Raw genomic sequence first — 23114 nt, forward strand, 5'->3', positions numbered from 1 at the left:
GTAAAATCGAAAAACCCCAGAAATACGCAAGTTATGGTAATCTAAGCAAATATTAACTTGCGCCACCACCGTGCAAGTTTTTACTGAGGGTCACATTTCACTGATTTATTGGAGGCTCCTGAAAGCGGGGATAGATAATGTATACTAAATTGAAACATTTTAAAATTCTGTTGACTCGGGTAACTATGGAAACTTGAGAAATACAACGTTGCTGGAAATAAACACACACACTGTGTGAAAACTGTAAACCGTTCATGAAGTTACCTTTTCAATACACTAATTTAAATAAATCGAGAGGTCATAGAGAATACATATTTATACAGACCATCGTCCTACATGCCACCAAACATAACAAATTCATTGTCCACTACTCAACTGATCACCGTGTGCCGAAATTGAGTTGGAATTGCATTTGGAAGCAATTTATAAAGAATTCTGGATCTTTGATTGTTTGTAAATACCGTCGGTAAAGTGCAGGTTGCAGATGTGGAATTGATTGGCCTTCATGTCTCCCAAGAGAGTCTGGGCTCTACTTTCAATCTCGTCCACTAGAAAACTGCAATTTGTAATCCATCTTCTCCATTAAATCAATATCCTTTTGGAATATATGCAGGACTGTGCCCTCAGTTTTGGCATGGCTCACAGAAGGGCAACCGACAACGATACATGAAGGCATTCTTGAAAAGTCTGTACGATCTGTATATATATAAAAAAACATATTACAAAGCATACTGTATGAATGTGAATAAAGCAATTATTACACAGCCTTATCTGGAAAGTTATTTTTTATTTTTTTATTTTTTTTAAAGAAAGAAAACCTGGGTAACCTAGTCGGATGAACACAGCGTGTAACGTATTACACGTCCATTTAATGAACTTTCAATCATCAAAAGAAAACATGCTTGCAAACATGGACCAATAAACATTCCATTCTATTACAATGGACAGTGATGCAATATGCTATTTACTGAGATAAAAATACATCAAGCATAGGATAATGGTGAAGTCTTTGAGGTAAAGGAACATTAAAATACTGGGTACATTAGGTGGAAATCGATAGAAACGTTCAGAGCAGCGATTGATTAACATTGAGAAACAAATAGGTGCCCTCCCCTTACTTGGACGAATAAATGAGATGATTTAGCAAGCCGGGGAACCGGTATCCGGGGAACAGGTAGCTTGATGACGATATACCTTGTCGATCTCAGAGATGTTCTCCTGGGAAATGGCAAGGTGTTTATAAAGGCTTAGAAAAGTGGGTGGGTGTGTGTGTGTGTGAATGTGGTATGTGTTCATTGACACCTATTCAGCCTTGATACCAATGTTTCACATCTGCCATGCCCTCCCACCCATCCCCCTTGCGAGCGCACAGGCATGGGCCTGCTTTTACTGGCAATAGGGCCAGGGTTCAACCACAAAGGCAAATGCTTGTGTGGATCACTTTATTTAATGAAAGTGGCCAACTTTTTTGGGACATGTGGGCTAGTTTGATGAATTAATCCAATATGTGGCTAGTAGTAATGAACAGGTGCCCAAGACAAACGTATGGCCCAATACAACCCTGTTCATAGGTGCCAACTGCCATCAATACTAGGGAGGAGGATGGATAGGGACGAGGTGAGAGCAAAATTCCTGGAACATTGCTCAACTGACAAAAACATATGTTGATTGCAGGGACAGGGTCTTGAAGAGGGGAGTCGGGAGACACTGGGTCTGGACTGGCCACGTGGACAACAAATATCACAGAATATGGGATGCAATCTTTGAGGATAGTCGCAGCCACATCAGCATGGCGTGGAGGCATGGGGACACAAGTAGTCAACAAGATAGGAGGTTGGAAATCGCATTGTTTCACAAGATATAGAAGACGAGAGCTAACGTAAGGAGTATCTTTTAACAGATAAGAGAAACCCTAGAAATTAGCATGTATCGTGGGACATTCCTTTGTGGGTAGGACAGGAAAGTGACCGAAGAGTCAAGAAGCAAACTACCACATCCTGGTGGGAGCAGTCTATTCTTACCCACCGCGTTTCCACAAAAATGGAACACACCGATCAGTAAATGGGATGAAATTATTCCATACAGGGATTTTAAACAGATTAGCAACAAGGGTGTGCAAATGAAGCTTTAGGAGAGAAAGGGTCTTTTGGGTGAACCTGAGTAGCCCTGGACCCACTCGGGTGTGGTGGCATGGGCCTGGAAGGAAGCTTCCAGCAAGCGCAAGAGTGCTCACCAGACAAGATGTAGGTCCCCAACACATGGACCTGAGAGCCCACAATGGGTGCAGTTGGTTAGCCAAGGAGGGCCAGTTCCTGTTTCACGGTCCAAGTGCCCAAAAACTTCAGAATTATAACGCTGCATACCTGTTGATTTATGACCTAAACACAGTAATCTTGTTTGGTTTATTATGTTTAATAAAAGCCACAAACGTTTACTGCCAACACAAAAACAGAATCTGCATAATTGTGTATGATGCGTAATATATATTTTCAATGCTACACAGAGGCTAGCTATTCAACAGCTTGTGGCACCTTTTGCATCCACACCGACCCAGCTGCCTGTTCGAGCTCCTGGTGTTGGGTACGAATTGCCATCAATACTGGGGAGGGAGGGAGGAGGAGGAGGAGGAGGGAGGAGGAGGAGGGATGCACTTGAACAGCGGAGTCTGGAGACACTGGGTCTAGGGAAGCCATGTGAACAATGGTCCCTGTGCAAAATAATCCTTTGAGGTGCACATGGTGTTTGGCAACTAGAGTGTTGCCACCCACCAAGCCCCCTTGGGAGCACACGGCCATAGGTGTGAACTGCCATTGATACTGGAGGGGGGATGGATGGGCATGAGGTGAGGGCAAAAGGCTACGAACACTGCTGACGGGACACAAACATGTTGATTGCTGGGGCAGGGTTTTGAAGAGGGGAGTCTGGAGGATCCCTTTGCGTTGCACATGGTTTTTGGCACCTTGGCCGTTCCCACCCACCAAGTACCTGAGGGGGGATAATTGTGGGGGGAAGGATATTTGCGGACAAGGTGAGCACAAAAGGGAACCAACCATTCTTTCATGACCCTCATAGACGATTGAGCGTGTTCTTGACTCACTGAAAAATTCAAACAACTATTGGTATATGCTCATTTGTATTTTATTCAATTTGGTGATGTTGATGGCACAAACTACAAATTGTATACTTGAGGTTGCAGCACAGTGTGTGAAAATCTCCTGTGCTGTCTGCTGTCACTGGGGGATTTGCCGCAAATGGCTCCAACGACACAGGCGGGTATTACTCGTCGAACGTGGAATCCAAGCCTCCCATAAAGGCACCATCTAAACAAACGGTAGGCCACCAGCCTGTACCACCTGTGGAAGAGAAACATACATATTTTAATTGAATGACCGCGATAAGTGTACCACCTTACTTGAAAATGCATCCTAAATTCTATGGCATAGTTGACCTTAAAAAAAGTTACTTTATGGAAAAATGAACTTGGGCTTTGAAGTCTCGACACATTACAAAAGTGAGCACCCATTCAAGCCAGAACGGTGTGGGCCATAGAGAAATATTGTTTTTAGTCGAAAGTGAAAAACACGTAAGCGATGAACTCTCTGATTTGCAATAAGTGCGAGAAATGTATTCAGTTTACAGACTAAATTCATTGGTCGGTGATCGATCAAAGTTACGACAATGTGGGAGAACAACATGAAAATGTAGTAATCTCAGTAGTTAATTACATCACATCTAGAGTATACTTACTCGTTACTTGGATTGCGAGGGCGAACTGTTGCCCGAAGTTTGTGCATAAGCACCATCCTAATCCTCAACACAGACCTTGTGAGGCAGGCTGCCCTGAAGTCATGCAGCTCGGTAACGCATAGCGTTGGTGTGTCTTCTTTGGCTATGTAGGCTGAGCATCCTGAGGTTTCTCGGCAGCAGCAGTTCTCTACCTCAGTTGGCATGACCTTGCAACGATTGCAGGTACACCAGGTGGAAACATCTTCTATGCGACTAGGCTCAGGCTCATGCTCCGGTGATTAATCTTCCCAACTATCGTCCGATTTCCCCATCGTTTCTGCATCTTTCTCTTTCCATTAGTTCCTCCTCGGGATACTCTGGCTCGTACTGGTAGGGCTGTATTGGTGCCATTGTACAACCAATATTTAAATAAAATGCAAATAACAATTTAAATCAGTTCTGCTAGTTTAAGTACCTTTTTCGCAGGGGCTTCGTACTAGGAAGATGGCTGAACAAAGCAGGAATGAGTCATGGGCGATCTAAATAAAATACAGTTAAACGATTGAAAAAATCGACTCCAATGTTGTCTGTTTGTAGTTGTTGAGGAAAGAGGCGTCCTGGCATTTCCATGGAAACAAGTCAATAGCTTGCGCACAGAGAACGTTGACACGCAACGTGCTTTGGTGTTGTGAAAAGGTCCGTACGCATCTAGTGAGTCAGCTTCTGTGGCGGGCGATCAGTATTCTTGCCGCAAGCGCACTTGGACTTGGGGCGATACAGCAACGTATAAGATTAGCACAAGATGGCCACGCCCAACCCGTTGTTTTCGCATGTGTAAAAAATTAGAAAAATTAAGTTAAGATTCATAGGAATTATTTATTTTTTAAAAAATATTTTTATTGATTTTACAACAATGAACTTATAACATGCCCATTCCCCTCTCCCACCTTCCCCGGGATGTTCCATGTGTCAACACTGTTTTCCGAGAAGTCGCTACTCCTTCTTATTTAAACATGTCCAATATCTTTATTTTGTGTGGGCACCACTGTTCCATATAGTCGCTTTGAAGGTATTCAAGGGTTTCAGCCCAGTCGTCTCTAAATTTTTGGTTACTCGCCTGTAGGTTGTACGTGATATGTTCCATTGTTATATGGGACCATACTCTTGTTATCCAATCAGTTGCCTGGGGTGGGAGTTTCTGCTTCCACTTTTGGGCTATTTCCAACCATGCTCCAATCAGTAGGCCCATAAAGTTTAGTTTCTGTGTTTTAGTGAGTTTCTTGTCTTTCGGGTCCCATATCCCACATAGCCATACTTCCTCCCCCATGTCCCCCATGCCTGGGAACATTAGCTGCGTGCCTTCACATCCACCCAGTATTGCTGCAGGGTTGGGCATTACCACCAAATGTGTTGCCAGTCCCCTTCCCCTCCACATTCCCTCCAACATACATTAGGGGATTCCCGGAACATCGTATGTAGCCTTTCTGGTGTGTAATGCCATTGCAGGAGGATTTTCATCCACATTTCTTTTGTCTTTATCGCCTTCGTAAGTTTGGGTATCATCTCCCATGTGTGTTCCCACTGCTCCTTTGGGATTGATCTTCTCAGGGTCTTGTCCCATCTTTTAATGTATTGCCATTTTATTTCCTCTGCATAGGTGTTTATGTATCTGTAGGTGCTTGAAACACATTTTTTCTTTCCATCATGTGTCATAATGTAAGTTTCAAAAGCAGTTGGCTCCCTCGTTGCGGCTTCTTTTACTCTGGGCGTATCTAACCAGTGGTATAATTGATCGTATTTATATCTGTTCTTCGCGTTCAGGTTTATCAGCACAGTGCATTCTTCAAATGATCTTATCTGTTGTCCCTGGAACATGTCCCTGACCATTTTGCATCCTGCCTCCTCCCACTTCTGGAATGCCCTTTTCTCTAGTCCTGGCGGTAATTCTGGATTTTTACATGGAGGCATAAAGGGGGCTGGATCTTTTGTTAATGTACCTTTCTGTATTGCCTTATCCCATATTTCAAATGTCTTGTGGGTGTAGTTGTCACTGCTCTATCTTGTGCTGCCCACAGGTTCTGTGATTTATCTGGTATCCATTCTTTCAACACCCATAATTGGGCCGCCTCATAGTATTTTCTAAAGTGCAGGAGGGCACAACCCCCGTCCTTCCTTGGAGCGGTAAGGACCGTGTTGGAAACCCTCAGGGTTTCCCCCTGCCATACGTATTCCGTGACGGCTTTCGTTAGAGATTTGAAGAAAGCCAGTGGGAGTCTGATAGGCAGCGCTTGAAATGGGTACATAAGTTTAGGTAGGATGGTCATCTTGATCACAGTTATCTGGCCCCACCATGAAATTGATAAGGATTCCATCTCCCTAAATCTCATTTAATGTGTCTTAGTAGAAGGGGATAGTTTTGGGAGTATAGATGTTGTATCTTGTCTGTCAAAGTGATTCCCAGATATTTGACCCCCGTCTTCGCCACTTTCAGGTGCAGATTGGCTGCTACGGATTGAATCTGCTAACTATTACCCACCAGTACCAGGATATCTGATTTCTGTCTGTTGATTTTCAGTCCTGACAGGGAGCCGAATGTTTCAATCTCCTGCATGAGGATTGGGAGGGAGTTCTCCGGGTCCCCTGGAATCACCAGCATATCATCTGCGTATGCTGCTATTTTATGGGTGTTACCTGCCATTTCTATGGCAGTAATTTCCTTTTTGTTTCTAATCTGCACCAGTAGTGGCTCCAGAAAGATTGCGTATAATAAGGGGGGTCGGGGGCAACCTTGTTTTGTCAGTCTCTCGATTTGAATTTTATTGGATAGGCCTCCATTCACTAATACTCTTATGTTAGGCGAGTTGTAGTTGGCTTTAATCATTCTAATGAAGGAGTCACCTACCCCCATTCTCCTCAGTGTGTGAAACCGGAGCGTCCACTCTACTCGATCGAACGCCTTTTCTGCGTCCAGGGCAATATTATTACTGGGGAGTGTTATTCCTATTTTTCCACTATGTGGAGGACCCTCCTGATATTGTTATGCCTTTGTCTTTCGGGGATGAATCCAGATTGATCCTGATGGATCAACTTCGGGAGTACTTGCGTGAACCTGGTGGCTAGAATTTTGGTTTACAACTTTGCATCCTGATTTATCAACACTATCGGGCGGTATGAAGATGGAAGCTCCGGGTTCTTACCCTGTTTATGCATAACCACCAGCTTTGCCTCATTCATTGATTGGGTAATATTAACTTTGTCTTTAAAGGAGTTGAATAGATCTGTTAGGACTGGGGCCAGTATATCACTGTACGTTTTTATAGAATTGTGCGTCATAACCGTCTGGGCCCGGGGCCTTATTCCTGGGAAGGTCTCTAATTGCTTTGCTAACCTCTTCCTGAGTAATATCTTTGTCTAGTGTTTGCCTCTCTATGTCCGATAGTACCGGAAGATTTATCCTCTCTAGATGGGTCTTTTGGAGGTTCTCGTCTGGTTGGTCTGTCGAGTAAAGGTGCCGATAGAACTTCTCGAATATGGCCCCAATTTACGTTGTTTGTGACTTTCTATTCCCCCTTATTGTCTCTCATCGCCATTACTGTCCTATCCTGAATTTTCCCCTTTAGTTGTCTAGCCAGTAGTTTATCAGCTCTGTTTGCCTTTATGTAATACCAGTGTTCCAGCCGGATCAGTTGTCTATCGGCTTTTTTTGTGAGAAGAGAGTCTAGTTGGCCCTGTACATGTCTCAGGGCTTTTTGTAGCTTCAGTGTGGGTTTCTGCAATATTTCTGCTTGGATTTTGCTAATGTTTGCCTCTAACTCTTTTTCCCATTGTAGGTTGAGTTTCTCTCTTTGGGCCATTAGCGCGATTAAGTGTCCCATCGTGACCGCCTTTAGCGCTTCCCATTGGGTTTCTATTGGTATTTCTGGGAGGTTGTTTGTTAGATATTTGGTGATATGTTCTCGGAGGGCGTTCCCTAACACTGGGTCCCGGATGACTTCCTCTGGGAGTCTCCACTTCCACAGCCCAGGGACCATTGGGTTTAGCGTTATCTCAGCCCACAGAGGAGCGTGATCGGAGAGTGAGATGGAGCCGGTCTCTGCCTTCCGTGTCTTTCCCAGAATACCGGTCGAGGCCCAGAGGTAATCTAGCCTTGACATTGTGTTCTGGTTGTGTGAGAAGTATGTGAAGCCTTGTTGATTGGTCTTTGTGTGCCTCCAGATGTCTCCCAGTGCTAGGTTGGACATTTTCTGTTTCAGGTCGTTCGAGGGGGTGCCCTGCCCCTACTGTCTGGGGGTCGATCTATCTAGGTTGGGGTCCCACGCAATTTTCAAGTCCCCTCCCAGCACTATCTCCTCTGTGGCAAACCTTTCTAATGTATCCAGAGTGTCTTTGAGGAATCCCTCCTGACCCGTATTGGGAGCGTATAGTGCCACCAACGTAAGGGGATATCCTTCTATTTCCGTGTTTGCTAATAGATATCTCCCCTGTTTATCTGCCTCAGTGTGTAGTATCGGTACCTTTTAAGGAGTCCCAAACTGCTCTTTTTGTCTTAAGCCTTAGCCTGTATTATCTGATTATACCCTTTCAGCCGAACCTTTGTCTTGTCCTGCCCTCTTTTGTGTGTTTCCTGGAGCATTATTATGTCATTTCTCCCTTGCTTTAGAAAGTGCTCCACCTTTTTCCTTTTGACAGGAGAATTTAGCCCTTGGATATTGTATGTCATTATCTTAGTCCCCATCACGTGTCGGAGGTATAAGGCTCTGATTGTATGCCCCAGTATGCTCCCAGGGCCCTATGGTACTTCCCGGTCTGTCCCCCCCCCCCAACTCCCACCCCCCCAACAACTAGGCATCCCCCAACTTGCCTATTTAGCCCCCACCCCCCCCCCCCAAACTACCCTGAGGTGAGCTCTGGTTCCTATGATTGCTCAGGTGTTACGCTGTGCGCGCCATGCCCATCATTTCTCATGGCTAACTTGTCGGGTGTTCTAAACCCTTTGGATTCCAAGAAGTGTCCCAAGTGCCCTCCCACCCCCATACCCCCCTCAGCACCTGTGTTTATGGAAGTCTCTTTCCCTGTAGTTTTAGACTGACCGAGATGGAGTGTCAGTCCGGCTCGAGGTCTCTCTGCTGGAATTATATAGTGCCTTCACTTAGATCCTCCTATTCCTTCGACGGTAGACCCTTCCCTTTTCTATCGTTGCTCTTGCAATGCCATTCTGATCTTTTCAGGGGTGGTCTGTCTCTCCTCATTCCTTGGGCCTCTTCTTCTTGGTCCTGTATGCCCAGTAATTGCCTCCCTTCTTCGCATGTCGTTACCCTCCTTTGCTTCTCCTCCCATGTGAACAGAAGCCTGAAGGGGAATGTCCATTTATATCTGACTTGCTTCGACGCAAGGGCTCTTACTACCGGACCCATTTCCCAGCGCTTCTGTAATGTGGACTGTGCCAAATCTTGATACAACTGAACTTCGTTCATTCTAATGTGGTCCATTGTCTGGGCTTTCCGTAAGATCTGTTCTTTTTGGGGATATGAGGAGAGAGTCACTAGAACATCTCGTGGTCTTGCACCTGCCTCTCCTGTTCTCTTTGATCCCACCTGATGTACCCTGTCTATAGCGACTTCCTCCTCCTTCTTTGCATCAAGGATATCCTTAAATACCTGTTGGACTGCCTCTTTCAGGTCCCTGTCCTCTACAGATTCTGCCATGTTCTTTATTCTAATGTTCGATCTCCTTGAACGGTTTTCTAAATCCTTGCATTGTAGTTCGAGATTATGGGTCCGTCGCAGCAATTGTTCCTGGATCTCTGCGTACTGTTGTGTCTCTTTGTCTAGATTCTGCGTTATTTTCTCAAGGGTGTCCGTCCTCTCACCTAGACTTGTGATCTCCGTTCTTAACTCTTGTATTGCTTTTCTCATATTTTTCAAATTGAGTCTGCATCGTAGTCATGAACTGTGCCTGAAATTCCCCAAACCACGTTTTCATGTCTTCTCTGGTGGCCATTTCGAGGTCCGCTGATTCTGTGCCCGCCGTCGCGGTTTGTTCTTCTTGGGTTTTCTTTCTTGTAGAAGTAGATGGAGTGGGTAGTTCCGAGCCCCAAAGTTGCGGCAGGCTCTGGTCCTGCTTCTTCAGGGGTGTCTGTTGGTTGGATTGCGCTGATCTCCCCGTGGATTTTGACATAGGTGCTGTTGTCCGTCTTTGTGCTTCTGACCCTGTTTTTCTGCCTGCCCCTCAGGGATCTGCCCCAGCGTTGTTTTTATAGCCCCACCAAGTTCTTTGGGCAGGAGCCGCCTTTTCCGCATACCTCAGCGACCTGGCTTCTGCTTGGCCTTGAGAGTGGTCTCCTAGTTGTTATGTACGCTGTATTAGGTTTTCCAGTTGTCCCTTTTCGCCTCCTCTGAGTGGGGAACGATATGCGGCCTGCAGACCGCGTTGTGTGGGGGACTACTGCCCCCTCCTGGGTGGGGGGCTGCTGTTGTATGTGGGCCTCCCTGTTATGAGCGTTTCAAGGGGCCTTTTAATGGGCCTTATGTTGCCCTCAGTCACTCTAGCATTGGTTTCGGGGGGGTCTGCTTTGTTTTGGGGGCTTTTGTCCCTTGGCCCGTGCCAGTTCCTGGGGTGTGTCCTATCCGTTGGCTGGGGGGCTTCTGCCGTCCTTCCCAGCGGTTGCTGTACTCCCTCTGCTTAGGTGGAGCTTCTTCTTGTTGAGGAGGTGTGGGGGAAGCCCCCCGCCCTCTTTATGCTGTCTCTGAATTGCTTTGATGAGATAGAAGGGTGGAGGGTTTCCCCCCTACGTGGGTCTTCTCCGTTAGGAGTGGCATTGCCCCTCCCCCGTTTGTGCCTCCGTATTCCGCTGCGTTGTTTTCCTGCCTCTGCAGGCGCCTCAGGCCATTATATGGGCTTAGGGATTGGCTTCTGATTCAGGTCCCCCTGGTCTGTGCCCCCGGGACCGCATACCTGTGAGGGCTGCTCATTGATCACCTTTTGTAGCGCTGTCCCGCTTCTTTCCGCGGTCCCGGCTGCTATGTGTTTCTTCCCCTGTCTCCACGTGCGAGAGCAACGTCTTCCTCCTCCTGTCCCCTGGTGTTCGGGACTAGTTACCCGTGTTTTAGCTCCTGAAGGCGGCCCGCGTTCATTGTTGCCGCTTCTACGGTGGAGCGCTTCCAGTGAGCTGGCTCGCTTCACCAGGGACCCGCTCTGTTCGCCCGGCGTCTGGGGGCGCCTCCTCTCGGACCACTCTATGGGGAACGGTCTAACCCGGTGACCCCGGTCTGCATATTCCTCTTCTGTCGCGTTTGTTCTCCGACCTCCTAGCTTCTTGCTTAGAGCTTCCTCTGCTTTATTAGAGAGCTTTATTATTGCGGCCTGGAGGGGGGAGGGTGCGACGCTCGGGCACGTCCTCTCCCCATTGCCGCCATCTTGGAATCCAGGAAACATTTTTAAGATTGATTACAGTATGCTTAAAAATATATGCCCAAATGCTTAGGACAATACAACTTTTGACCAAACTTCCCCTTTGATGCTGTGGTTGCATGCTCATGTAGTGCAGTTTTGCTTCCTCTGATTTTGGACGGTCTGTCGCCTACAGTGTGGGTAAACTTGTTTCAGATCGTGACAGGTCGTGGGCGTAGTCATCTTAAGTTTACATCAGTCGCCATGATATTAAGAAAATGTTTATAAGGCGCTTACTTAAGCTCTCCACAAGGTGCTAGCTGATGCGCTCGAAAACGACCAGTATAGGTTTTACAAATCTCATCCCATCTACCCATGTGAAAAATGTGCACAGCCTAGAAAGATGAGACTGAAGATGCCCATCAACACATTACCCTCACTCTCCCCTCCCCTTCTTTCCTCGGGTTTGATTGCTGCATTACGGCATGGCTGTTCCTCGCCATGCCTGCACTCAGCAGTTCAGTTCTTGATTTCCTTCTGCCTCTCCTCCACGCCACCCTTTGTCCCTTGCTTCGTTATGATCCTTTAAATCTCTGCTGTGGTGTGCCCTTCTCTGCCGCGTGACTGCTCATTGTAGCACTGTGGAACGCAGGCCACCAGGTGCCTGGATGTCTTCTATAACCAAATTCCTGATTCATGCCTTGATGTAATTACACACAATTGGACACCTAGGTTATAGTAAGAGCAGTTGGGGCACCGAGTACGATTGTTTCTGCTATCAGAACATGCAGCGTTGTGCACGCGGGCAACGTTAGCTCAGTGGGTTTGTAGCCAGTTGTGCGGATCTCAAGTAGCCATTGGCCTAGTGCCTAGTTTTAGTTTCATTTCGGCAGCAATGTGTGCCTGGTCAGCACGGTAAGAGTTCAAAACAGGTCGGGCCTGAGGGTTCATTTGTATCCGTGTCAAGTGAAACTATTTTGAATTAACGGTCACAAAGATGACGAGTTTGACGAAGGCAGTTGTGCAGGTGGGAAGGTCAATATTACTTCTAATATTTACATGGGACTATGGCTTGAATGTTCTGCATAGACAGATGGTTAAATATGTTTATACCTGTAATGGGTCCATAGGTAATTTGTGTTAAAGGCATGGTCCAGTAAAAAATTTTATTGTCCCTACGGGTCGGCCATGTTTTTTTAAGCCTAAGTGGCTCGATTTTAGAAAACTTTCCTATGGACCCTTACCCAAGTTTTCGTCCATTAAACGCAAGCGAAAACAGGCACCAGGGAGCCGCTATTTTGTGATAATTCTATCACTTGCCGCATCGCCCTGGCTGACCTGCTTCTGCGGCACTAAATCAAATCCCCCGCCCCTGAGCCTGACATTATCAAAACATTCATATTCCCCGCCTCTCTCCGTGACGTTACTGTGCTGCGTAGGCAAACGTGCCCAGTCGTCTTCTACGCGACTCCACACAGAACCCGGAAACAAACACAGACCATCTCACAACACAGCGCGCCACAATTCGGAATATGAAACTGTACTTTAAAATAAAACAGCAACACGGTACATTTGGTAAAGTACATTTATTTGAAATTAAATGTTTAGAGACTATTCAGCAATTGCCATATGAACTCCGAAAGCCATTTATTTTCTTTTATCTGTATCCGCAAATCCGTCTAAGTTAATATTGAGTCACGCGCTGTTCCTTTATGGTACACAGGGTGTTGCTTTTCGTTAAAAGAAGCACTTTGGAAGCACGGTGAACCGCAAGGCTGTTCATCAACTAGGCACTAGTCCACCGTAAAGGTTGATATGTTGCTTCTAGCCACTAGTACAGCATAAGGGCATGTGGGCCCTTGGCGATCGTCCCATAATATGGTTAACGTGCTCCAGTTGTTCACACGAAGCTGCAGGTGTCTATTGAAGAATCCGTCTGCCGGTGTCTCAAACCGATGACAGTAGCAGAAGGGGGGCAAATACCTGTTATGAAAACAAAAAAATTATAATTAGTCTCGCCAGTCGATCTTCATTAATATTACTCATTTTATTTATTACGGCCGATCAGAAACTATTTGCTTGCAAGGATAGTTCAATGGAGTATGTTCGGCTCTAAAATCAATGCCAACACACAATGAGAAACGACAGTTAGTCTACATGCGTGTGGAATGATATGATATATGATATGGCATTTGTAACGCGCCTATACACAAGTGTTTCAAGGTGCGACGAGGCAGGGGGGGGGACAAGGGCAGACGGACAACAATCCTACTAGGCCAGGTGTCTTTCAGATCGCGCATGGGGAAGGGGAGAGGGGGGTAAAAGTGCTGTACATGGTTAGTAGAATACAAGCTAAATAATAGGGCCAGCTGGTGGCAAGTGCAAGGTAAATGCCGGGAGAAGGGGCTGAAGGATACAGAGACAGTCCCGTAGTGCAGGTAGGCAGTGCAGGGAAAAGTGGCTGGGCCAAGGACCGATATTGGTGAGACCAGTGGACCTGCATGCCCATGTGCCCACTACGAACACGTTTTCCTTGCTTTTCCTAGCTCTTCATTCATTCATTTATTCATGCATCCATTCATTAATTCTTCATTCCGGTATAAAAGCGTCTAAAGATTTACTCACGTTATATTTGAAATTTCCATTGTGTCTCTGCGTAATGCAGTCTGTAAATCGGACCGTGCTCTTGACAACGATTTTTCGTATTGTAAGAGGATTCAATTCAACACTACAGCTAAGTCAATGCCTAGTCTGGGAGACTGAATGGAAACCCTTATTGATATATCTTTATGTCCAGTTCATGCGTTCTGGATGACTACCCCTATATAACACCCCTCTCTTGGAATCCCCCTGACCCCACTGAGCCAAGAAGTAGTTCTGTTTTGCAAGTTAAAAGGTTTATTTGATAATTTAAACAATATATATATAGATATATCACACTTTATAATAAATTAATAATTGGATATCACACTTAATCTGATCAGTAATCAATAATGGATAGTCTGGCACTAGCACACTTCTTTATAATCAATGATGAGTGGTTATAGGATGGATAAGATAGCAACAATACTTTATGGTTTCAAATGGATGCAAGGTGGAATGAAAATGCAGTACAGAAAATACTCAATATGCGTTCAACAAAACAATGTGATCACTTTTCTCTGGCAATCCCCTCCCCCCTTTATGCAATGCAAGGAAATGGAAGGAAAGCACACAGTTCTCAGAAATGCAATCAAATGTAATTCAGTTCACCCCAGCAAGCTTACACTACAGAAGTTGGAAACACAGGCCCAAAATGCTTTTATATGTGCTGGCAATGAAGTGAAAAATATGCTAAAATGCTTTTAATTCCCTCTAGAGGTTCAGGGTGAGTGGTATCAAGTTAATATTAGTCCAGGCTCACCTTAGCAAGGATCTAGGAGTAACTAGCAGGTTAAACAAATTTTTGGCAACTGAAAGCAAGAAAACTGCTGTTTTCACACGTTGAGAAATTTGCAAATCGCGGCAAATTAGTATCGGGGGTAGGTTCGTAGAAAAGCTGAGATTCTAAGCTTTCAGAGGAAAGTTACTGCAAGTCTCTAGCACAAACGGTTACGGAGTTATGAACGATTAAATAAAGGTAGTTTTTCGGATTTGGAATGTTAAAATTCAAAGTGACAACTAGCAACTAGAAAATGACAGGTGACAGCTTTACAAATGACAGGTGACAGTTAGGAGGCAGTTCTACTTAGATTCAAATAGATTGAATTATATTATTTTAACTAAGAGATTGGTTCTGCACAGTTCTGCTAGGTACTCGCACTATATTCTTGAATTAGAATGGGCCTCGTCACGGATCTGGTCAGGTTTTAGACTGGACTCTGGTCTGGTCTCTGCACTTCACAGTGATCTGGGTCAGCTCTCTCTCTCTCTCTGGATTCTGGAGATTGATGGATTTGAAGTCTGGATCTTTCTGCACAGCTTTCTCTAGAGATTGATGGAGGTAAAATATGGATTTTCCCGGCAGAGCGTCCCGCAGCAAATGGATTTGAAGGTCCCTATCTGTCCTGACTGTCTGCTTTTATGTGTTTTGAAAATGGGTGTGTGTGCAGCATCACTAGGCTCTACCCCTCTCCACTTGTCATTGGCCACTTCATCCGCTTCCCCTTGATTGGGGGAATGAAATGTAGTGTCATCATGATGAGGTCTGTTTATGGTACAGAGAACCCACCCCTGTCAAATTACACACAATCTATATTTTGACCCAAAAGACATATTTACAAAGGTACACATTTGTTTAAAATTACATGCACCCATCACAAATCACAGGAGGTATACCCTGTCCAAATCTGCTCTTCCTGGGAGCTTGCATTTAGAAATGGCGACATTTGCACTTTTTAACTGGTTTCGCAATATCGGACATTAACCCAAATTTACACACATGTGCGCAAGGAGTATGTACATTAATTGATGAAGTGTCAGATTTTTAACATGCATACATTTTAAGTAATACCCTCTTAACTGCTAGCTTTCCCCCAGATCATGCCACCGGTTCTAAAAACCTCTTAAAATGTGGGCAGAAAAATCACAAGAATTATGGTATCATTTAAATAATTTTCACAAGTCCGCTCTATGAGTTATTCATCTTTTTCTAAAACCATATTCTGGCTACAGGGGTGTGGTTTCCCCCCAGCACAAGGTTGAATTTCTGGTTTTTCCAGTTCTGCCAAGCCAGCTTGCTCTCACAGGCAGTGCTCCTCCCCTTTACTTCCAGGAGGAAGCCACTTTTTACGGCCCCATAATAAAACATTTGCCTGAGTCAGGACAGGGCTTTGTTCAATTTCCTGCAGAGCCCAGATAATTCAATCAGGGAAGTGTCATATCCCTTTTGGTGGGAGCAGCAAAAGGCAGATAGGCCTGGGAACACAGCTGTTGTGCAAGTCTCAACTCCTGTCGGGGGTAGCTGGTGGGCAGAATTCAGTTCCTTAAGCCAGGCCCCAGCTAATGTCACTTTTGTTCCCCAGTTTAAGTCAAGACAATTTTTTACATATGCAGCTAGGATGCTGATTCTAAGTTTAAAACTATGACATTTAAACAATTGCAACCTATGTGACACTCAAAAGTAGGTCACTCATTTCTTTTAAACATTTAGGTTTTTAGTGTCTTTCAGTCCAAATTTACTTAAACTGCTGAAATCCACAGCTCAGCCAGTCTTGTTATCAACCTTCAAGTCACTTCAGAATATAACTTTAGATTGTATCCACCTCTCAGTAAGTCTTTCTTTGGCACGCTTTGGGTTCATTTATTCAGTTTTACACATATAAAAAAAATCTGGTGTTGTTTTTAAACGCCGGCTTTCTGATAGTGGTGAGTACTGGTACTGCACCCATTTTTGGGATTTAAGAAAATGAGTTCCCCACAATTCTAGGTTGCTTTTGGCAATCAGCATTGCCATTCCCAATGGTTTCAGGCTACTGTGTGGGTAGTCCAATGGTGGTTTTAGGCAGTGCCCTTCTGTGCCCATAACATCGGCAAAATGGGTGGCAGCCTATTCTTCATGCACTTCCCTGGGCATTTTCTGGGAAGCTCTGGCCATCATGATGTTTTCAATGCCAGTACTGCACAGTTTTTGAGGTAGGGCTTGGATGCATGGGTAAAAACATCCCACAGTATACTGAACTAAAATGAAACTCAGTTTAGTTTCTGAATTTTCTGCCTTATCGTCTCGTACGTTATTGCGTACCCCCTTCAAATGAAGTTCTTTCGGCATGGTCCCTGTCTCAAGGTCATAAAACAATAGACCCTTATACTTCCAGTGCGACTTGTGGGCCTCTTCTGGGCGCGTGCTGAAAATCAAAGCCGCTGTCCTTCGCATTCTTTATTTGCAACATCCCGTAGTAAAGGCATCTGTGAGAACTTGAAGTTTAGAATCCCTCTATGTAGTGCGCCACAATGTGCAAATGCGAACTGGCTTCTCTCCCAAATGCCACGGCCCGCTTGGCGCGTTCTAAGTGCCCCAATTTTGTCCCCGTTGTCTGCGAGCTTTGCTGCCCAAATGGAGACATTTAATTTTTGGCGGAAGGTCAGGGAAAGTATAAAGTATCACAGGAGTGGAGTTAAAAGTGAGATTTATTGTTTGTTTTATTATTTGCAATACGCAAGCCTCCCCTCCGTTAACAGTGCACAGCAGTGCGCAGCTTTTACATTTACATGAGATGAGACATGAGAAAAATATATACATACACATATATGAGGTGAATAGAGACAATTCAAAGATGACACCCAGCTTGTTCGCCACCCATGATGGTGAAGGTAGGGGTTAGGGTTACAGGTACACTGTACAATAACATTTATTTACAAAAAGACAATCGTATTGCAATTATTTAAACCGGGATTTGTACTTCACAACAAGCTGTGCTTCTGGTGGACATGGCACAGTTGCAATGTTCGGTGGCAATGGATCACTGCTCTGCACAGAAACGTCCAAAATTCCATATCTGTGCTTCTCTAACACAGCAACAATAAGGCCTTTCACAAAGTCGAACTGCATTTCATCATAGACTGGTTTGATCACCCATTGCTTGCTTCGTTTTGAAAACACCTTAGTGTAGCGAGGCATCCTTACTTTACCCCTAGTCATAGATTGTTCACGTCCGACATTGCTGTTATGGGCCAAGACCGCTAGTAGAGTGCGATGTTTCATGCCCCGAAAGCTAAAATGGAAGCGCTTTGGTCTGTACTTTAGGCACATATTGTGGAACACCTCCAAATCTCCTGTGTGACAGAATTCTGTCAGTCCTGTCGAAAACAATCTTCTCAATGGCTTTGTGTGTCGGTGAAGATGGAATCAACCACTTCTTCTTCCTTGCCTCCTCTGGGGACAAAGGGTCATGTTCACATTGGTGGAAATGTAGGTTTTCTGACCAGCGGTGAACGTTGGTACAGTGGTGCATCAGTGACCGCCATTTTTCAAGTAGTATTTCCACTGACCCTTCACAAGTTTTTGAGCTCCACCAAAGATGGTTGGTGATAGACTGGGACCACTGCAAAATACTTTCAAAACCTTTTTTTTTTCCTGCAGCCGAGATTTTCTTACTGATTGATTTAGCAAGATGCCATACGTCAAATTGATGATTAATAAGCGGGAACTGCTCTCTCATTGTCTTGGCAATTGAATCGTTTCTGTCCGTGGCTATGAGGTCGATGTGCATTCCCCTTGATTGTAGATATTCCACTGATTTTATAAATCCTAGTTTCTCCATGGCCACTGAGGATGTACATTGTGTTACCTGCACGACCACCAAACTCACAATTTTCTTACTATCCATGTCCTGAAAGTGGTAGGTGCAGTACTTGGCAGAAAATCCAGGGCTGTCGCACTGTCCATCGCCGGCTAGCCTGAAACGTTTCCCTTCGAATGTACTTGCTAGAGACAATTGTTCAATTTTCCAAGCATCACTAATGGCCGGAAACAGATCGTTGGTATATGTAGTACAGCGATTTAGAAATGAAATGGAGTCCCACAAACTGAAAGAAAGCCTCTAACTGTCTAAAACTGGAGCCACTAAAAAGTGATGCAGCTGCACACAGTAGATTGCCTGCTGGCATTTTCCCCAGCATCGTTTGTGCAGACCATGAGAACCTATGATTTAATCGACAGGCGGCATTTATTTTGACGTTACTGCCTTTTATTTGACGAGTTACATTAATCAATGGCTTCCCACATACTTTCCCTCTAACTGAATGCCCACATTTCAGCATGCTTATAATTTCCATCAAACAACTGTCGAATACAATGTATTTGCTCTCTTTCATTAGACTGTCATCCTGCGTCAACGTTGTTTCGGCCTGTGACGTTGCAGAGATTTCAACACATTGGAAAGTAATATCGCTGCTATCAAGTTCTGATGCGTCTATGGATGCTGCGGCTGGTTCATTCTCTGTCATTTCGACATCTGCTACTTCAACATTGATGGGAGAACACAACAATGTCGACATGTTTTTGGGTGGCAATTTTTTGGCGGGTGTAGATTGTGTGAATTGATCTGCAACTACTTCAGAGCTATCTTCAATACATTCAATATCATCTTCTTGTGGTGGTGCGGTCGCACTGTAGCAATGGTCCAATGCAACTTTGCTGTATTCTCCAAACACAGTTAATTCATGTTCTGGCCATTGGACATGAGCATCTCGAGCCTGAACACGCCTCGCCTCAATTAATAGTTCCTCCATAGTGTACATGGTCTGGCAAGCAAAGTCTCTCATTCGCTTCACTGTCTGTGTATGTCTAGTTCTGACACCCACGGTTAACTAGAGGAGAGATTGGAAAAGGGATGTTCAGTTTAAACTCAAGATAAAGTGTAGTCCAATTGACTGGAAAAAAACATACAATAGTCCCCAGCACAAACATTTTTTTAAAGTTATGAACTGTTTGTAACTAACCTTTTTTTGGTTTTTTTTCTTTGCAACTTTTTTGACTCGACCTTCAACATCTGCACGCTGTAGCTCCGATTCTTTTCCGCATGTCCCCCCTTCCTCTTGCGCTGCAACGACTATATTTTCTGTATCCGCATAGACCGCACGGAATGAGGCTCCATCGTCTCCCTGAAACATAGTACTTTAATTACTATGTATCAAAATATTATTAGCATAAAACACGCGTGAGGACGAACACACAGGTACATCTCAATAGCCAAACACGATTTAAACATTGTGTGCAACAATCAAACGACAAGTATTCGACCAGTGATGATCTATTTCGATGGAGCTGTCAGTATCCATACCTCTGGCTCTGCATGGACTGCCATGAATGGTTGTATTGGAGAGGAGGCATCAGCATCTCCCTGAAACGCAGTACTTGCATTAGTATGGTTTTCAATATTGGAAACCTAACACACACTTGGGGTCGACGGCACAGGTACATATAAAGAGAGGACCACAAATGATGCATTGTCTAAAACAATCAAGGAAAATATAAATATGCAGATTTCATCGACTTATTTCTCCGATTCCTTTACATCTGCATCATCAAAATGGGATGTTGTGATTGTAGTGGAAGCTCCGTCGTCTCCCTGAAACACAGCACTTGCGTTTAATAGGGAAGAAAGTATAGCAAATGGAATCACGTTATATGATCACGCATGATGGAGCTGTCAGTATCCATATCTCGTGCTGCTGAAGAATATCTATGGATGTTGCAAATGTAGTGCGCACTTCCGAAAGCTGTTGCGCCGATTCGTATACGCATGGTCCCGCTTCCACTTCCCCTGGAATTACTTGAATGTCAGGCTCTGCATCAAGTGCAGGGGTTGACGCTCCATCAACTGCCTGAAACATAGTACTTGCATTAGTGAGGATTACAATAGTGAAAACCTAACACACACCTGGGGTCGACTGCACAGGTACATATCAACGGCTAACCACAAATGAAACATTGTGTAGAACAATCAAACAACAAGAATTCCAGCTCTGATGATGACGCTCGATGGAGCGGTCAGTATCCATACCTCCTGCTGGTGAAGAACATCTAGAAATGTTGTAGATGTGGCGGACGCTTCAGCATCTCCCTGAAAGACAGTACTTGCATTAGTATGGATAACACTAATTTTAACTGAAAACAAACACCAGTGGACGATAACTAAGGTGTATATCAATTGGAAAGCACTAACCAAACAATTGGTAAAATAATAAAACGATAGAATAAAACAAGTCTGTAGCGGATTAGCCTAGTAAGATTACCTGATACGCGCTAGAAGTGGTTGATAACTGCGACCACGTCAAGGATGTAGAATGTTCTTGCTTCAGAATTAAGGGATAGTCAAGAAGTTGTAAAGGTAAATTAATGATTGATAATGAAATGCCAATATTAAAAATAGCCATGTAAGGCGACAGAATACTTGAAAAATGCTCAATACAGCACAGTTCCCTGTTCCCATATATATACATTTCGTTTGGGGGTTATGAAATCGAAAAAGAATATATTGGTAAATGTCATTTTTCAAAAAGCTATACACTCATATCAATATCGAAATTATTACAAGGGATAGAACACCTACAATATCAATTAATCCATTCGGCTACCTACACACTACCGCAAGGCCTAAAGCTAAATCAGGACACTTGACTCACCGGTGGCGGAATGTGGACGAGTAGAGTGGGAATAGCGTTTTCGAGCAATTTCCGTGTCGTTCGCCGTTTATTCTTCTTTGTTACCCAAGATGTTGTGTACATGTCCAAGGAAAAGTGCCGGCTGCAGATGCGGTATCTATCACCCCTCTTGTCCTGTAAGACTTGTTGGACTCTACTTTCCAGCTCATCCAGTGCATATCCGCAATGTCTGACCCATTCTCTTATTCGATCAACGGTTTTCGGGAATACATGCATTGTAGTGCCTTCAGATTTCGCATGGGTCTTCGTAGGCAACCGCTAATCGAACAGGCAGGCATTGTTGATAAATCTGAAAAGTAAATATCGACATTATTATACAATCTTCATGAATAAAGATTTGATACAAAAGTAAATGAATCATACAATGATCAATGCAAGGTTTGTTTTGGTCGCCGGAACTATACCATTTCATTATGTGCGGCTTAGTATTTGCATAAGTTGCAGAAATGTATAAATGATGTGACTAAAATCTGAACATGTGACTCGTCCCTTGGATGTTCTGTCTTGCACGAGAAGGAAACACTTACATTATAGACTCGACCCCCAAAGGGGGCGTGGGATACCTTTTGAAGTGTACATGCTGTTTGGCACCTTGGCCGTTTGCGCCCGTGACAGCCCCTCATGCCAGCGCTCATCCCCGGGTGCGAACCGCCTTTGATGGAGGGGGTGGGATGGATGGGCCTGGGGCGTGCAGATAAGGCACAGGAAGACTGCTGAATGGAGACACACTTATGTGGATTGCAGGGGGGCGGCCTGCTTGAAGGGGAGGCCTGGCTGGAGACACAGGGTCTGAGGAGGCCATGTGAGCGATGGCCCCTGGGCGTGGGATACCTTTTGAAGTGTACATGCTGTTTGGCACCTTGGCTGTTTGCGCCCGTGACAGCCCCCCATGCCAGCGCTCATCCCCGGGTGCGAACCGCCTTTGATAGAGGGGGTGGGATGGATGGGCCTGGGGTGTGCAGATAAGGCACAGGAAGACTGCTGAATGGAGACACACTTATGTGGATTGCAGGGGGGCGGCCTGCTTCAAGGGGAGGCCTGGCTGGAGACATGGGGTCTGAGGAGGCCATGTGAGCGATGGCCCCTGGGCGTGGGATACCTTTTGAAGTGTACATGTTGTTTGGCACCTTGGCCGTTCGCGCCCCAGACAGCCCCACATGCCAGCGCTCATCCACGGGTGCGAATTGCCTTTGATAGTATATCGTTGCTTATCAATAACAAATGCCACATACCGGAGATTCTTGTGAGCACAGACCCACACTTCAATCGGTGTATTATAGTGGTCAAGACCCTTAACCTAAGGCCTGTATAATCCAATGGTAATTGTTAGTATAGATATGTGTGACTTTTATAGAGACATAACCTACTGAAAGATTTTGAACAAGTGTTATTTAGTGCATGCATTATCGATAATATGTTATGTTAGCTTAGATAGTGACCACCCTGCTTCACAGCGACCAGACCTTCACCCATTCGGAGCACAGATGTCTGACGTCCATCCTTGAATGGAGACACACTTGATTCATTTAAAAAATCGAAACAACCGTTGTTAAAATATATGTGGTGTTTTATTTTGTATCTTATTTTCATGACACAAAAATACAAGACTTTAAAGATTATACAGGTCAGGTTGCAGCACAGCGAGAGAAAATCCCCTGTACTGACCGCTGTCACTCGGGAACGTTTCTCTTATGGCACGAACGGCAAAGAGGCGGGTATCACTCTTCGAACGCGGTGTCCAATCCTCCCGTGGAGCCACCATGTAAAGGAACGATAGGCCACCAGCCTGTACCACCTGTGAAAAGGAATGAAACAAACTGTTTTTAAATGACCAAGATAAGTTTAATAAACGT

At 44.8% G+C, this 23114-nt stretch overlaps 1 protein-coding gene across 4 annotated transcripts in view; it reads left to right on the forward strand.

The window, feature by feature from the left end:
* Positions 1-23114, forward strand: part of SLC49A3 (solute carrier family 49 member 3) — a 684087-nt gene that overhangs the window by 20757 nt on the left and 640216 nt on the right. The window lies entirely within an intron of this gene.

This window comes from Ambystoma mexicanum, chromosome 6q (assembly GCF_040938575.1).
Source record: "Ambystoma mexicanum isolate Mex_15411 chromosome 6q, UKY_AmexF1_1, whole genome shotgun sequence".
Taxonomy (NCBI): domain Eukaryota; kingdom Metazoa; phylum Chordata; class Amphibia; order Caudata; family Ambystomatidae; genus Ambystoma; species Ambystoma mexicanum.